This window comes from Alosa alosa, chromosome 2, assembly GCF_017589495.1.
Source record: "Alosa alosa isolate M-15738 ecotype Scorff River chromosome 2, AALO_Geno_1.1, whole genome shotgun sequence".
NCBI lineage: Eukaryota > Metazoa > Chordata > Actinopteri > Clupeiformes > Clupeidae > Alosa > Alosa alosa.
Window position 1 is genome coordinate 17,691,147 of NC_063190.1, and position 18,327 is coordinate 17,709,473.

At 43.0% G+C, this 18,327-nt stretch overlaps 1 protein-coding gene across 4 annotated transcripts in view; it reads left to right on the forward strand.

The window, feature by feature from the left end:
* The window catches only part of smarca1 (SWI/SNF related, matrix associated, actin dependent regulator of chromatin, subfamily a, member 1), a 24,786-nt gene extending 24,257 nt beyond the window's left edge, over positions 1-529 (forward strand). For all 4 annotated transcript variants that reach the window (XM_048237399.1, XM_048237400.1, XM_048237401.1 and 1 more), the window contains one exon: positions 1-529. This exon is cut by the window's left edge. The gene's annotated coding sequence lies outside the window, so the exon portion shown is untranslated.
* The last annotated feature ends 17,798 nt before the right edge of the window (positions 530-18,327 follow it).

The following is an 18,327-nucleotide window of genomic DNA, read 5'->3' on the forward strand; positions in this document are numbered from 1 at the left end:
GTGCTGGTAATCTTTTCACGCTCATGGAATACCAATAGTAAATAATAAAGTTCCTAGGGTTAGACAAACAAAAACAAACAAACAAACAAGCGAAATGGATCTAAGTCATTATTTTGTGAAGATAGCTGTCTCTGCTGGCTGCAAGGCTTCTGATTTGTACGGGGTTTTCTTTCCCACCCTTTTTTATATAAAAGTCGTTTAATGCACTTTGAAGAAGAAGAAGAAAAAAAACGAAAAGTCCAAACATCATATCTGATGTCTTTTTGATTTTGGCATGTGGAGGGAAAAAAGAAAGGGCAGTTTTATGTCTGTTTGTTGTGATTCTGTGTTTGCCTGATAAGCTGTTATGCAAATTAAGTATTGCATCTTGTATTTCCCCACATGATGACTTTTGCACATATCTTGAGCATTTTTCTACATTTCATTGAAAGGGTCATATAAGCTTTTTACATATTCATATTTTAATCTTTTCATGGTTTCCCCCTTTCTTTGTATTAGCTTAGTGTTATTAAATAAAACTAAAAATGACTGAATGGCTGTGGGTGTATTTATGTCCGGAAAATGCACATAAATTACAATTACATACAATTCCTGTCGGGAGAATAATTTTGTATTTCTAATTGTATTACTCAGACGATATACTTACAATAGCACAGACAGCTCACATATCTTCCTTTGCCCATACAAAGGACATGAGGAAATAAATAGAGCAATTGGCCACTGACCCCTCACTCTGCATAGGCCACATAATGGCCGTGGGATAACCTGTTGTGGGTACAGATCCTGTATGCACCCCCTCCACGTCTCGGCATACGCCATTATCCTGCTGAGCAGGAAGCTTCCTGTGAGTCCACTCTTCCTGCTTCCCTTTCTGAATAATGAAAAGCAACACATGCATTAACATAGATGCAGCCTTGTCCCCCAGGGAGAATGCTGTGCGCATGAAATGATTAAATGCGTTAACAAGCCTGTCTTGTGAAGTTTCACACACATGACATGTAAATGATGTGGAAGCCCCGTCACCAACATTAAGCTGCCTTTTTTTCCTTTCTAGTCAGCGAGTTGCCACATGGTGGAGCTTTAACTCTACCATACTGCAGCCTTATCTTTGAACTGTCACAGTACTCCTCTGCATAACCATGTCCCTGTGCCGTTGATGCTCCGACCACAGCCATGCTGATTTTGTGCATTTGGCTTTAACATCATATTTGTTTCTCTCAATGACTGTGAAACTAAACTGAATCAGGCATCATTGAGTTCTGCAAAGGAGATACATGACAGAACCCATCAGGGAAGATCGCTGAAGAGGGTGTCACCAGACTGTCATGTTCCTGTGCTCTCATTTACATGTATGCCATATATTCCATATCTAAATCCTAATGCTAGCCTGTGGGCAGGGCTATGATAAATACTGTGTGTTGTCATCTGCAGCAGCATGTATTTTATGCTTTGCTAAGCCAGTGCTGTGTGGATGAGCTCTTCAGTTAAGTGGAGGGTTGACATTGACTTAGATAAGGGTATTTAACAGACAGGCTGGCCAGCCAAGGTCTCCGGCTGAAGTGTGGACAACAAGCCAACTGGCTGCAGTGTTCAGCAAAAACACTCACGTGGACTCATTGAAAATTTAACATAAGTCTGCTGTGACCATCAGCTATGCAAAGCTATTCACTGTATTTTGTATTTTGTAATTTGAATTTGAAAAGGAGAAAGGGCTGCTCTGCCAGACAATAGGACAAAACCCAGACAGCAGCCCATACGAGAGCGCATGGGACACAAGTCCAGCCTGGATCTAACTGACCTGGGTCGCATTAGGCATCAGAGGAAGAGAATCACATCTTATACAGTCCTAAACTCACTATCTTACTAACTCACTATCTAATGACATCTTATAGTCATAAACTCACTAGGAGAAAACTGCATCTTATATAGTCATAAGGAGAGAGACACATCTTATAGTCATAAAGTCACTAAAAGAGAACAACATCTTATATAGTCATAAACTCACGAGGAGAGAGACACATCTTATATAATCATAAACTCACTAGGAGAGACAAATTTTACAGTATATAGTCATAAACTCACTAGGAGAGAGACGCATCTTATATAGTATAAGCTAAAGCCTGAGCTGCTCCCTATTGCAGACCGCCCCTAATCATTGCCTAACGAGGCCCTTTGAGACCGCAGTCACATGATCACGGAGGGGAGGTTAAAAAAAGGAGCCAAAGAGAACCAAAGACAGTCTCTTCCAGTTCCCCCTGTCTCCTCCCTTCTCCTTCGCCTCTCCTCTGCGTCTGTTCTCCTCTGTTTGCCTGTAACAGGAAGACCGCCTCAGTTCTCGTGTCCTACAGGAAATGGTTTGGGGGATCTGTTGGGGGAGTTTAATTATTGGTGTGCCCGTGTAGCCATTGTGTTGACTGCATGCATTATGAAGACACCGTAAAATCTGCGGGCAGGGAGACTGCACAGCTACTGATAAGGTTATCTGGTTACTGAGGTCTGAATGATGGATTTATTTAATGCTTTTTCCAAGGGAATTTAGTCAACATGGTCTCTACACAACACTTCTCTCTGGTTAGGGGATTTGAGTGTGTTTAATGTGGTGCATTTGCAGCATGTTTGGTCAAAACCAAATTACCAGATAAAATGAATTGGAGACAGTGTCAAATTGAGGATCATAGAAATAAAAAGAGTAATATCAATTGCTAATATGATTCAAAGGACTATTTTTTTCATATTTAGGGGCTGAGCACCGGATGAGCATCTTCTCCAGAGCCTAAAATATCAGAAAACATTACCCGAGATGTAGAACCAACTACTATCTATTCCTATGGATAGAAATACTTCCCATTCTTACAGCTAGTAAGTGGTTCTCAAGCTGTGTACCATTGCACATTGGTGTGCTATAGGGCTTAAAGGAGAAATCCGGCCAATTTTTACATTAATCTTGATCGCTACACGTCGCGATCAAGTCGCGATCAAGGGGGCATCATCTAAACGTGCCTGTTTTGCCTCTTAACAGACTCAAAATGTTATTAAAAGGTCTGTACAATATGAACAGTCATTAAGTGAAAAACTATGCATTTTCTACTCATTAGCTGTGAAGAAACCATCTAAATTCAATCCTGCTAGTGGGTAGGCCGAAAGCAGTTTTTTTAGGATAACTTTTCAATCCTTGCACCACAGATCACAAAATGTATGTGGTCATATGGTGGCGCATCACTGCAGCACAGTATCACTAATTTGTGGTGCAGAACCACCTATTGAATGATGTCAATGCAAAAGTCTAGAGCTTCACCAGCCAATATCTTATAATAAGAAGTAAAGAAAGTTGATCGAATTTGCTACACCATGAGCATATTTATATTTCAAGAACCATTTATGCTACAATTTTGATTTTGTTGCATGTTTACACTTCCTACATTCGTTCACATTTCCTAAAATTTAATTTGTCTCTCTCAACAAAATGTATGGAAATCACCAATCAAAATTCAGCCAAAAGCCAAAACATTGAGATCTCATTACATCTGACGCACACGTTACATGTGAGTACATTGTTGGACGACTAAATGTCACGGATCGTGGAGCCGAAGGTGCTCAGGCACGTCATTGCCGCTTGCAGCTATATTAACCCTTATGTTCAGATCATAGAAATCATTCATACCTGTGGTGGTTAATATATTACAAGAAGAGAAAATATTGTTGTGATCACCAAGATGGTTTAAAAAAGACTTCAAGATACATTGACGCACTGAATGTATTTGGAGTCCCAAAAATGATTGAAGTAGACTGAAACAAACAAATGCTCAATGGCACACAGACAAGGCCACCAGTGAGTTGAAGAAATCAGCTCTGAAGGAGAGGGCTGGGTTGAGGGCGTGCTAGTCTGCCGGGTTCAACCCCCATGTGGCAAGGGAAATATTCAAAAGCAAGCGTGGAAAACAACAAAGAGGATCAACTTCCCCAAACATGCACAGGAAAACAGTAGGTGTTGTAACGCTCTCTCTCTCTCTCTCTCTCTCTCTCTCTATCTATTTCACTCACTTTCTCTCTCTCTCTCTCTCTCTCCCTCTCTATCTATTTCACTCACTTTCTCTCTCTCTCTCCCTCTATCTATTTCACTCACTTTCTCTCTTTCTCTCTCCCTCTCTATCTATTTCACTCACTCACTTTCTCTCTCTCTCTCTCTCTCTCTCTCTCTCTCTTTGTTTCTCACTCTATCTCTCCCTTACCCTCCAGTCACAAGACCTTTTCAGACAGTTTCAGATGAAGGGTGACCTTTTGTCTTCAAAGCCCCTTGCTGTTATTCTCCTGACAGCGCGTGACCCGGCTGTTTGGGGAAATACGTTTCATTAGAGGAGACGCGCATGGAAATGGTCTTGGTTTGGTGGAGCTTCCCTGGTGGAGAGAGAGAGAGCCTCTCGTTCTGATAAATTGTGTTTACACCGTATTTGTAATTATGCAGCTCATTAGGCTTCAGGAGCATACTTTACATTTACGGAGTAATCTTGGTTCAATATTTACTGCGGCGGATGACAAGCGTATCAGCACACACACACACACGCACACACACGCACACACACACACACACACACACACACACACACACATACAGACACAGACACACACACACATTCATGGCCACATGCACATACACACATGCACACCAACCCAAATGGACCCTGGGCATTTACAGCAACACCAGCTTGCTTTGTCTATCAGAAAGTGGGTCACCTGTCATTTTATTTAGAAAACCAATACCAGAGACCACAGTGTGTGCATCCCATACTCACACACACAATCTTCCACCCCCTACACACACACACATGCACACACACAAACACAAGCACACACACCCACAGCCACACATAAACACCCTTGCCACTGCCTCCCCCCTTCACCACACACACACACACACACACACACACACACAGACACACGCACACGCACACACACACACACACACTTGTGTGAGACTCCTGCTGACTGAAGCCCTGTCATATTCCCACATTTTCTCTCTGTTCAATGAGCTGGAAATCCAATCTCCTGCAGGATTTCCTCGTGGATGAAGAAAATCAAAACTCCTCATCATTTCTGCAGATTTAGGGTAAATATATGCACAGAACCCTGGGAGGCTTGTGTCAGTGTGTTCTCTGTATATATCTGTCTGTCTGTCTGTGAGCATGGTCGATAACAGGCTAGGAGGGGTCAGGTGGGGAAGGACGGCAGACATTTAACCAAAATTACTGTGAGGTTTCCAGTTCTGTGTAAAACTAATGATGGACCTTTCCAATGATTAAAGTGATTTGGGAAAAAAAAAGGAGGAAGCTGTTACGTTCCGGTTTTGATAGAGTAATTATGGGATGCCTTTTCATCTTTTGTTACGGTCTCAGAGTTTTCAAAGGGCCGCTGCCCTGCTCTGGAGGTTATGTTAATTTCTACATTTGCAGTCCACTCATTGGTTGAGTCTCAGGTCATTTGGCTGGCGAGATAGCTTTTGAAAATTCTGTAGTCTGAAGCCAGTCTATTCTTTGATTAAAGTGCACACACCCAGACATTCGCACGCGCGCACACACACACATACACACACACATGTGCAACACACACACACACACACACACACACACACACATGTGCAACACACACACACCTTAAGCCTCCTATCTCCTTCTCCAAGAAGGTAGCCAACAAGTCATTCCAAAGCATTTGAGGTGGCACAAGGAAGGCCTGTTTCAGTAAAAACATTAACAATACAAACATATCATACTGTATATCCCACCTCATTCTGCAGTTGGTCTACCTCTACCTGTGCAGGTGTGTTGACTAAGGTGACAGCCTCAGATAGTCATGGAAGTTGGGGTGCTGGGGCACACAGCAGGCTACAGCGCCCATCAGGTCCACGTGCCCATGGAGCCCCGGGGTCAAGTCTGGCCCGGGTCGTTTACCCGATCCCACCCCATTTCTTTCTCCCACTATCTTTACTGTCCTATCTAATAAAAGGCATATATTGCAGTTCTGTTGTTTTGATTGAGTACAGATAAATTAAACAGCAATACCCAATTACATTTCTACTGAAATTACTTGAAAAAATTAAGTAAATTACTTGAAAAATAATGAATAAATAAATGATTTATGAAAATGTATTAAAATGGAGGATATAGCGTTTTGGAACTTCTTCATATATTTTTTTAAAAATATTAATGTTGGGAGTTGGCAATATGAGACAAACTGTCTCCCATTACTGTTCCACATGTTTATCCCGATTCTTTAAGCAGACAAGTTGAAGGGAAGATTTATGAACGATACCAATGTTTAAGTCACACTAATATACGTCCTCGGAGCCATATCTGAGATGAGAGATGCAATCATTTCAGGAAAAGTGCACAGTGGACCATCAAGAAGGACTATATAATAAGTGAGTTCAATTACTCTCCATTAATATTTACATTTAAAATGGAAATGCATCATCAATTAACTTTTGCAAACCTAATGGTCCTGGTCCAATGCAAAACATTTACTGCCCAACTGTGGATATCTATCTATTAATCTGTCAATAAATGCTGATATTTATTGAGTAGCAGTTGGATTGTGGTCAATGGGGTGCAAAACAAGCCGGAGGCAAAGTGAGAAGTAGATTTTTCTATGATCATTCCTGTTTGACTGTAAGACGTTATATTCTGGACTGATTGATTGACAGATGGAGCCTATTTGTTGAAAAAAAGACAGCCAGTGTGTTGACTATCAGAGGCGAAATGCAAAGTTTGACAAACACACACACACACACACACACACAAACAAAAAGGCACACGAGCACACACACACACACACACACAGACTGACACACACACACACACACACACATACACACACACACACACCATACAGACTCACACACACACACACACACACACACACACCATACAGACTCACACACACACACACACACACACACACACACACACACACACACACACACACACAGACACACACACACACACACACACACACACACACACACACACACACACACACAGGTGAATGTGGGTGTCAGGTCAGGCTGGTGAAAGGATGGGTTTGCTGTAAATACCAGGCTGGGTACAATGACTGTGATGAACTGTGGCCTTGAGCTTCGGTGGTCATATATCATACTGCACTTACTTCACACAACCTCTCTTACTGACTCCCCACAAACACACACACTCTCTCTCTTTCTCTCTCTCACACACACACACTCTCTCCCTCTCTACCTCCCACTTCCTCTCTCTATCTCTCTCTCTCACACACACACACACACACACACACACACACACACACACCAGAGCAACACAACCCCACTAGACTTCATTCACACACAGAGTTTCACAACAGCAGCTAGGCCTCCCATTCTTACTTCAGACTTCTGTTCCTGCGAATTCCTCTCACAAGAAGTTTAGAGCCATTTGTCACTCGGCAAGTACAGATTGTGGCAAAAGGAAACAAAAGCCTGGAAATGCTAAGACGAGAAATATGAACCTAAACTTGAGAATATTCATTCACAGACAGTGTTTCAGAAAACCTAATTTCCTTAAGCAGAGGATATAAGTCAAAGAAAATGAGCTCACCAAGAGAGGCTGCAAATAGTGGATCCTCGAACTATGCTGACATTCATCATGCTTACCCTGGCCAGCACGTCTGAAATTATGATAGAGACAAATACTTACAGTTACTTTCGGTTGCAATGCATGGACTTACCAATCTGAAGTTTTGATGAGGTATGTGTGTGTGTGTGTGTGTTTGTGCGCGTGTATCTGCACTGTTTATACAGCCTCAGTTCATCTTGTTCATTGTTTAGGACGTGGGGTTTTCATATTCATGTTGGGGAAAACTGATGATAAATTGCAGGCGATGTGTATTATCTTGCTTCTACCACATTGCCTTTATTAAAATTCAGTGCTTTATTAGCATGTATGTTTGATGTCTGTGTGCTAAAGCAAGTGATATACAATGCTTTACACAGTCGGGGAGAGGAAATCGATGTGGTTCTGAAAAAGACCTACGAGCCACAGGGATGGAAGACAGTGGGTAGATGAAGAGCTAGTAGTGGTGTCTCAAAGACACTGACGGCGCCATCTGTTGAATACAATGTGCTAAAGTACAGTATATTAGTCGTGTTTCTTATTCCAACAATGTCCTGTTTTGCTTTGGACATCTTTTAACTACCAACCTATCTGGAGGAACAAGAGATGAAAGCACCTTTTCTCTCTCTCCTGACAGAATGCAGCTTCAGAACCACGGACAGCAACAAAGAACGTTTCTGCCACAGCAGGCTCTCTCTTTTTGTTTTTCTCTCACTCTATCTCTCTGTCTCTCTGTCTCGCATAATCATCTTCTTTTTCTCACTCACTCTCTGTCTCTCTCTCTCTCTTTCGTTCTCTCCCCCTCGGCAGCTGGAGGAACTGTGTCATGCGACAAAGTGAGCCACTGCAGTCTCTCTCTCTCTCTCTCTCTCACTCTCCCTCTTTCTCAGTCTCACTTCATCTCCCTCTTTTTCACTCTCACTCACTCGCGTCTCTGTGTCTCTTTCTTTTTCTCCCTCTCTGAAGCTGACCCATGCGCTCACCTGAGCTGGAGTGCCCCGACATAAGGTCCCGACGGAATAATCTGGGGATTTGTCTAAGGTGTCCAGGGAGACGACCAGAACATGCCTGTTAATATGATCGCCCAATTCCTCCGTGCCCGGCCTTGATGGTGCCACAGATGCCAGGGCCAGCCGTCAGACAAAGCGTCCTTGTAAGAGCGTCTGGCGAGTTGCCGCAGCCTTTAAAAAAGGCGAGACGCGTGCGTCCCCAGCGAAAGCTGCGGCAGCGCCTGTCAATCAGGGAGGAGGAGGATGCATTGCATAACAAGCCTACAGCGGGTGACAGATGTGACACTCTCTGTCGGAGTTTGGATTTCTGGATCACGAAAAAAAAAGCTGGGGGTTTTGATTTTCAAATTCCTGGGCCTGAAGCAAATTGGGGGAAAAAAACACACTCTCCAGAGTCTTGGGTCTACTGAGTCTCAGAAGTCTGAACGCATACAATACAGTGCTGTAGTTCAACTAGACTCACTTTTCTGTTCTGCTTTTTCTCTCTGTAGGATTATGAGAGTGTGCATGTATCGTTTATTCTTCTGAGACTGATATGAATCAAAAGTTTATGGTGACTTTAAAATGTTGCAAATCCAAGACAAGAGTATTATAAATGTGAATACTTTATCACTGTTACCATGTCATCAAAAGTTTGTGGTGACTAAAATTGTTGCAATTCCAAGACAAGAGTATTATAAATGTGAATACTTTATCACTGTTACCATGTCACTTTCAACAGGCTCCGTGGGTGTTGCTTTGTCGCTCAGATGTTTCAGCGTCTGGCCACATGCCTCAGATGGATGGACAGATAAGCGTTGTGCATAGAGGGTGGGTGACAGGCGGCGAGTTTTGACAGACAGGTACGCGCTGTGACAGCAGAGCTTTGTGTTGTGACAGACGGGACTCAGGCGGAAGACAGACGCGGCCAACGAGAGGAGGAGGAGGAGGAGCTCGGCGCAGTGGCATGACCGACCTACGGGCCCCGGTGCCCGCACTCACGCCGGCAAGCAATTTATTTTCTCTGAGAGATGGTGGTGGCGGCACCCAGCATGGACAAAATGTTAGATGGGCAAATAGGTTTTATGACCCAGTAGGTTCCAAGAAAAAAATGGATTTCATGCTTCATTAATTTTCATCAACCATGGACACATGATAAAACAATCAGGACTGACCATAGCATCAGAATCAGTGGTTACAATGGTACAATTTTTATGTAACTTTTCTTCAGAAAACCTGTTTAATGTGCTGTTTGACTTTATTCATTAACATAGGAATGACATATGCAAATGAAGTAAGCTGATGTTGAGTTCTTAGCCAGATGTTTTAAGCCAGTTTTTCCACAAATTAACTATATAAAGACAGAGAATATGTGCATGTGTGAAAAAGTGTGTGCGTGTGTGTGTGCGTGCCTGTGTCTACGTGACGTTGTTAATCTCCAAGTGCATATCCATCCTCACTAATCCTCGGACGTGAGATGGCAGAGTTTGCAACATGTCGCTTTGGGATGGATCTGGATCGAAGGCTTCATCTCAGGCGCATGCTTGTGAATACAGTTTATGAGAGCGTGCCTTTCTGTAAATGCAGGAGTGTGGCAAAGTATGACTGTCTCTCCTACTCCTCAATCTGCATTGTACTCTATACAAGTTTGTGCAGGAAGTTGTGTACAATGTTCGGATTAAAAATTAGAGCGTAAGACTGCGTGCAGGCTGGTCTCCTTGAGGATGTGCCCCATCTACAGTTGTGTAATACTCTGTCAATCACTCTACAAATGCCACCATATGTTTTCAGGTGTCTTTGTCAACATCATACCCACAACAACAAATAGTAAAAAGATTTTCTTTTTTTCATTCCTGATGGTTTGGCAGGTAAAGCAAGAGTCTGATGGGTTATGAGACCACTGAATCTTAATGAGTTGTTGGAATCGAATGGAAGTTTTTATTTACTGATTACAGTGAGACTTTTCAATGCTCTCCTAAAGGACCTCACCTCCATTTTCACCCCAGCACATTTACCTCTTGAATCTTTACCAACCACTAACCCCCTCGAACCCAGCTGCACCGAGCAATTCTCTGAAATGTGAGTTATTTTAACACTGACAGATGTTTCCGGAGGCAAAAATTGGTGACTTTCATAGAAAGAGTAAGAACAAAGCATGCAAAAACATATCTTTGCATAGCTTTGCATCAAGAATGTTGGCATAATTTATTCATAATTGGTGATTATGTATGACCTGAGACTGGCGCTCTGATCTGAAGAGGGAGAGAACAGTATGGTTAAAATTCTTTTAATCATATCCTCTATTACTCCGCAAAATATGTAAATCAGTGTCAAGTAATCAGGACTTCAAACGACGTCCCCCTGGAGAGTTTTTAGGAAACATAATGTAAGCTGTTCTCAATCCAGTGAATTGCATATAATTATCTTATTTTGCACTCGGAATCTTTATTATTACATGCTAAAATCTGATCCCGGTCAGTTTTTGAAAAAAAAAAAAGAAGAATTACGGAGGCCGGGAGGTGTCATTGCAAGATATTTTTGTATATTGAGACAATGTGCGCTCATTTTAGTAAGTTTTGTGCTCATTTGACTAAATTGTGGTCTCATTTTACTAGATTGTATGCACAATCTAGCATAGATTGTATTCACAATCTAGTATACTGTGTGCTCATTTTACTACATAGTTCTCTCGTTGTTACTAAACTGTGGTCTCATTTTATTAGATTGTGCACTCAATTTAGCAAATTGTGCACACATTTTCATGCGCACGATTTACTAAATTGTGAGCTCATTTTACAAAAATTAAAATGAGAGCACAATTTAGTCAAATGAGCACACAATTTAGTAAAATGAGTGCACATTTCCTGGATATACACCAAAAAATATCTTGCAATGACCCCTCCAGGGTTCCGTAAAGAATGGCAACCCCATGCATCTGCTTTTTCTCCATCTGATTCGTTTTTTCTTGTGGTTTGCTTCTGCCTTTTGCCCCAGTGCTACTTTCCTGGACTCAAGACCTGCAGCGTGCCTTCAGTAACCTTCACTGTTGTTGCCTATCGTTCATTCTGCCCAGTGTCTTTCCACACATCCAGCTCTGACAGTGAAAAGCCGCTGTAAAGCTCTCCCCTCCTCTCCTGTCTTTAAGGGAGATCTGGCTCCTCTCATTAGGGCTTCAGCTTGGCCGTTTTACCCCCGACTGAGGTGACAAGGCTTAGTAAGAGTTTTACATCGCCCCACATCGATCTGCAGATTATCTCGTTCCCGAGCCCCACCTCTCCACAGGGTCGTCTCAGAGGCAAAAAAAAGAAGGAGGGGGAAAAACAAATGTGGGAAAAAGGTCTGGAGCTATCCCACAATTCCCTGTTCTTTCACGCACGGGGGAGTGGAGATCAAGTTGGCGCGAGAGTGAGCTTGATATCTCATTCTGTTTGTCTTTTAACCCTTAATGGGCTCCCCGCTGTGGACGACGTGGCAAAATCCGCATATAAAGCGTCTGCAAATAGAGTCCTCCTCAAGCCACAGATGAAGCCTTTTAAACCCGGGGCCTGGTCGCTGATTGACTTCACGTAAAACTGGCACCCTGTTCATCATCATCCTACCCATACTTATGATTGCCTGTCTGTGAGTCTGTTGAAGGGAGGTTACAGGTCAGACTGCAGTGCTTGCACACTACAAATCCGACAGGAAACGTAAATGACTGTGGCACCATCTTGTTAATTACTCACCTCCCTGCCTACTGCATGTTTAATGACTTTGTTGCAACTGTCCAATTGCCTTTGCGTCAGCAGGCTGCAGATACTTTCTCAAAATGTAAACGATAGCAAAAGTTATTACTTCACGGACGAACTGACCAATAAGTACGGGGTAACTTCTCATGTCTCATTAGCAAAAGTTTTGGAAATACCGGTTTCCAGATATGCTTCTCCGGACTCAAGTCTTTGAGCAAGCGGAGGACCACGTGAACGGTTAGAGGCAGTCTGGCTTGAAAAGGTTTGAGCATCAGAACAAAGGCAGCGCCTGCATCTGATCTGAGGGAAGGTCAGGGAGTTTGAAGTGGCAGACATCGGCAAGTAGTCCTTTGAGAGCGCCTTTTGCAGCCCTTTGGACATCTTTTCGAGTTGGGGGAACTTCGGCTTGCAAAAGCCGATATGATGCAAAGGTGACTCAACGGCAGCCAAGAGAGCTTTAGCCCTGGCTCTCTGTGTGTCGATCGGCCTGATTAGCCGTCGGGTAAGCAGCTCCAGAGGCAGCTGATCCAGGTGAGATCTCATCTGCGATTTCCTCACGGCATTCTCTCTCCCTCTCTCTCTCTCTCCCTCTCTCTCTCTCTCCCTCTCTCCCTCTCCTTCCTCTCTCCCTCTCTCCCCCTCTCTCTCCCCCTCTCTCTCTCTTTCCCTCTCTCCCTCTCCCCCTCTCTCTCCCCCTTCCTCTCTCTCTCCCCCTCTCTCTCTCTTTCCCTCTCCCCCTCTCTCTCCCCCTCCCTCTCCTCTCCCCTCTCTCTCTCCCTTCCTCTCTCCCTCTCTCCCCCTCTCTCTCTCTCTTTCCCTCTCTCCCTCTCTCTCTCTTTCCCTCTCTCTCTCCTCTCTCTCCCCTCTCTCTCTCTCTCCCCTTCTTCTCTCCCCCTCTCTCTCTCTCTCTCCCACAAAGAATGCTTTGATTCCCTTCATCTTGACAGCTCATAGAGTTGATGGAGGAAATCAAAACGACTGCACCGCGAGTTACAAGTATCAGACCCACAATTTCATGTTCATTTTCATATGGGAACAATAATGAGTTAACCAGTCGTTTATGAAAACCAATCTGTGAATGAAACACATTTTATGTAGTTAGCCGGAAGGTGCAGCCTCCTCTGTTCACTCGTACATCATTCAGCATTGATGGAAATTTCACACACTTCATTCTGCATGTGTGAAACGAGGGTGTAGTTTTGATGCTTTTCACAGTAAAGAGTGAGAAATTCTGCTCTGAGGCACTCGTCTTGACTATAAAGTGAATATCCATATCTGCATGGTTGCACGGACATATGAGGGAGTGGGTGTGTGTGTGTGTGTGTGTGTGTGTGTGTGTGTGTGTGTGTGTGTGTGTGTGTGTGTGTGTGTGTGTGTGTGTGTGTCTGTGTGTGTGTGTGTGCATGCATGGATTTAGAGCATGTCTGTTTATGTGATATTGAGACACACAGAGGGAGAGCAAGAGAGAGCACAAGGAGGAACGTGAGTGTGTGTGTGTGTGTGTGTGTGTGTGTGTGTGTGTGTGTGTGTGTGTGTGTGTGTGTGTGTGTGTGTGTGTGTGAAAAGAGAGTATCAGCGCCAGGCTGGATGTAATGAGAGCAGAACTTCTATCATTCATACTCGCCACTTTTTCTGATTCCCTCTCGAGCGGTCAGTAGTCCTCCCGTAAGAGCCCTCTCCGCCTCGCCCCCCAAATCCAATAAAGCAGAGGAATCAGTCCTCTAACCTCTCCGCTCCTCATCCCTCTGGACAACCCCCCCCCAAGCCCCTACTGCCTCTCCTCTCCATCCTCCTCTGCCATCCAGCTCTCCTCTCCACCAGGAGAGAGAGAGAGAGAGAGAAAGAAAGAAAGACTGAGAGAGAGAGAGAGCAAGAGAGACGGGGAGAGAGAGAGAGAGAAAGAAGGAAAGAGAGAAAAACAGAAAGAGAGGGACCAAGAGAGAGAGAAAGAAGAAAAGAGAGAGATCAAGAGAGAGAGAGAGAGAGGGTGAGAGAGAAAGAAAGAAAGTAAAAGAGAGAGAGAGAGTGTGGCGGTCTCTGTCCCTCCATGGGATCAGTGGAGCCCCCTCCCCCTGTAGCCGCTGTAAGCCCGGCTCTGCTGCTCATCCTCTCTCCCCTCAGAGCTCCGCTCCGCTCCTGGGTCCCTTCCCAGTGGGCCCGTTCCTCTGCAGACTGTCAAAGCAGCAGCAGCAAGTCCACAGAGCGCCTCTTCTGCCGCCTGGCACTGTCACAGTCCCTCACAACCAAATCTATGCAGCCGGATTTAGTTTGGAGTTGTCTTCTTTCATTTCGTTCTGTTGCTTGACACAGTCTCTGCAACAAAATCAATGTAGTTGGGAATGTTTTCCTCTGCCAAGGAGGTTGTGTTTTACACTGTTTGTTGGGTTTGTTTGTTTGTATGTTAAATGGATTATGCAGAAACTACTGGTCCTGTTTTCATTAAACTTAGTGGAAAGGGGCGAACTGGGGCCAAGGAAGTACCTGTTACATTTTGGATTGGTAAGACTCACAAGGCACTTGCATGAATGTAATCAAGTCAAGTCAAATTTATTTATATAGTACATTTTATACACAGAGGTCATTTAATGTGCTTTACATTAACAAAAGCAGACAGTAATAACAAATAAAAGCAAGGGCAATAGCCAAAGAATAGTTTAAAAGGAAAATATCATAATAAAAAAACATAAACTGGCTACAGTTGGGGCCTTTTTAACGTCATCCGAAAGTTCGTTCCAGAGCTGAGCCGCATAGCAGCTAAAAGCTGCTTCACCATGTTTAGTTCTAACAGCTGGTTTTACTAACAGGTTTTTCTCCTAAGACCTGAGAGGACGAGAAGGTGTGTACTGCTGAAGCATGTCTGATACTGTAGGTATTTAGGTCCTGCTCTATTTACTGATTTAAAAACAAACAGTTGTGCTTTAAAGTCAATTCTGTGACTTACTGGAAGCCAGTGCAGGGACTTAAAGGACAAGTTCGGTATTTTACACTTAAAGCCCTGTTTTCAAATTGTTTCTGATGAAATAGAATGGTTAAGATTGAAATTTGGACATATGCTGCTGGTCTGAGAATTTTCGGTTTCTGTGGTAGCGCCACCCCACATCCACAATGGCTGCATAGGTGCACTGGAACAATCCTTCCTAAAACGCATTAAACTTTCGTTTAAAAAGACGTGAAACTCACCGCTGCAAAAGATGCTTTTGGAGTAATTGGAGTAACAGAGCTGCCAACTCTCACGCATTGGCCGTGAGACACACGCATTTGATTAGTTTCACACGCTCACGCGCCACACCCCCGATTTCTCACGCTGAAGTGTCAACCCGGTCGGTCAGATGCCTGAAAAATGAGTTTAGCCTATCTATAGATCTACCTGTTGAGCTACTGATCGACTAGTTATGCTTTCAGAGACGGTGAGAGGGTTCAAGAGCACCCCCTGTCTGTGGAATTTTCTAAATTTTCTCTCATTTGCGATGCTACTTCAGAAGCCATCCCAGGCGCATTTCCCCGGCTTCAGGTATGCTTTAGTATTATTGAGTATTTTTCACGCTGAAGTGTCAACCTGGTAGGTCAAATACCTGGCAGATGAGATATCACACATCATGTGAACGAGCGGAATCTAAGCTTTCCAATGATATTAGCGCCAAGTTGCTGTGATAAATGGTTCGCGAGAAAATTAACATTGAATTGACGTGCAATTTAGGCTAATCATATTTGCAGTTTGCACACAGTGCACACCCATTACTCTCAGTTAAATATCTCACTAACCCTTCACACAACACGTGGCAAACCCAATATCACAATAAACAGCAAACCATACCGAATACGCTATTCACTATTTTGAAAGTGCACCTGATTGATGCATTTAAAAGTTAAAATATACAAACATTTCTTAAATTCTTACAAGACACTTTTTAAAATTGTAAGTTTGGACCCCCCCACTTTTGCCAGTGCTGTTTTCAGCATCTGTTTAGTGCTTCATTGTCATTTTCATTGGATTCTCCCATTTGCACGTAAATCGCTCATAAGCTTTTTTTTTGTTACACGTATTCTCCCATTCCGCTTCTGCCACACACACAGTGACAAGCGGCAAATCCCCCGCAGTGTTGAAGAGATCAGTCGTCCCCCTTACTTTTGATAAGGAAAAAAGCCTTATAGGTACGCCAAATAAATAATAACCTATAGGTTTACGCTAGGCTATGTAAAACTCCCCATTAACAGCATCACGTCACTAACCACAGCTAAGACTGCACAATCTCGTATTCACTCTGTTGGATATCTGAAGCTAGTTTGTCTACTTATATACTGTAAATCCTCAAATTATGGCCGGGGTCTTAAGACAAAGTACAGGCCTTTAGGGGCACGATTGTATTCGAGACAGCCCTTTATTTCTTATGCAAGTTTTATTTTGAGACATGCGTTTCTTGGAGCGGCATACTGGTAGGCCTTCAAAAGCATGACATTTTCGATTTAGTTTGATATTGATAGCAATTATTTTAGTTGTGTTTCAAGACTAGTTTTAGCCATGTGGCCCCTTTTGGCTTTAAAACAAAGACACCCTCCCCTCCCCCAATGAAATGTTAATGTTCCTTGAATTTCCCCTGGGGATCAATAAAGTATCTATCTATCTATCTATCTATCTATCTATCTATCTATGTACTGGTTCTAAGGGCTATCAGATCCACAAGACAAAATATGTTACCTTGATATAATGTATCCATGTGTCATGAAATGTAAATATATTCATGTTTGGTATCATTGTAATAGTCTCAGTACAAGGATTGTAATGATTTGATTGTGAGAATGTTTGGAACATTCTATAAGTGATATTTCTGATATATAAGATATCTCTCCCCATGTTCTTCAGATAGGTGTGAAGTAGGTGTGAGTAGGTGTGTCTGATGCCAAGTGGAGAACCAACCATGTTGGCTTGTTTTGGCGCCAAATTCTTCCTTTGTTTAACCCGTACAAAAGTAACTAAACTGCAATGTTTGTCAGACTAAGATTAGAAGGATGGAGAACTGAGGAAAAGAGAGAGAGGGTGATCCAACAGAGGCCTAGGCTACACAGACCATTTTTTGTACCCTCTCTGCTTGTAACAGAATAAAGTGTGATTCCTGAGTTTTTCCTGAAGCTTGCCAGTCTAAGATTAATATTAAGTAATTATTCACCACAATTACTTTCAATATTTAATTTACTTTTGGACTGTTTGATTGTATTGTTAAATGTTGGGACTGATGGGCACTGAAATCTGGGGAGGTATTTGATGATCACTATTATGTTCCATGTTGAAAGAGTGTCGGGATTTCAAACAAACCATCCACTTTCATGCGTTCATTGAACGTCCGCGGTGCTGTAATGGAAACCTTATTGCATAGCCAAGTAGCCTATATATTGAGTTATTTTTAAATTATGCATGATTTACTTTTTATTAATTTCGTAGGCTGGCTTTATTTTGTTATATAGAAGTATCTAAATAACCTGTTAAAATGTACCAGAATTCAGGAAATTGCATCTAGTCCAAAAAAAAAAATCTGGGGGAGGACCCCCAAACCCCCCTTCCACATATGCGACAATTAGTGGGGAGCCCTTAATACATCTGGGCCCAGGGGCCCGAAAGTTCATAATCCATCCATGCCTGGTCCCTACACCTGAGAACCATTGATGTACGTTTTTTTTACTGTACGGTAATAATACTGAATGATCCAAACAAAAATTTCCGCAGCAAAATTTTGGTTGGCCCCAACAAATCTCACTCCAAGGTTTTTGAAATGTTGGCAGCCCTGGAGTAATGTGGTCAGTTCTTTTAGTTTTAGTGAGAACCCTAGCTGCTGCATTTTGTATCACCTGAAGCTGTTTCACCTGAACCTGTGAAAAGTCCATTGCAGTAATCAACCCTGCTGGAGATAAATGCATGAATGAGTTTTTCTAAATTATGTTTTAACATCAGCCCTCTAAGTTTGGCAATATTTTTAAGGTGGTAAAAAGCTGATATTTGACATG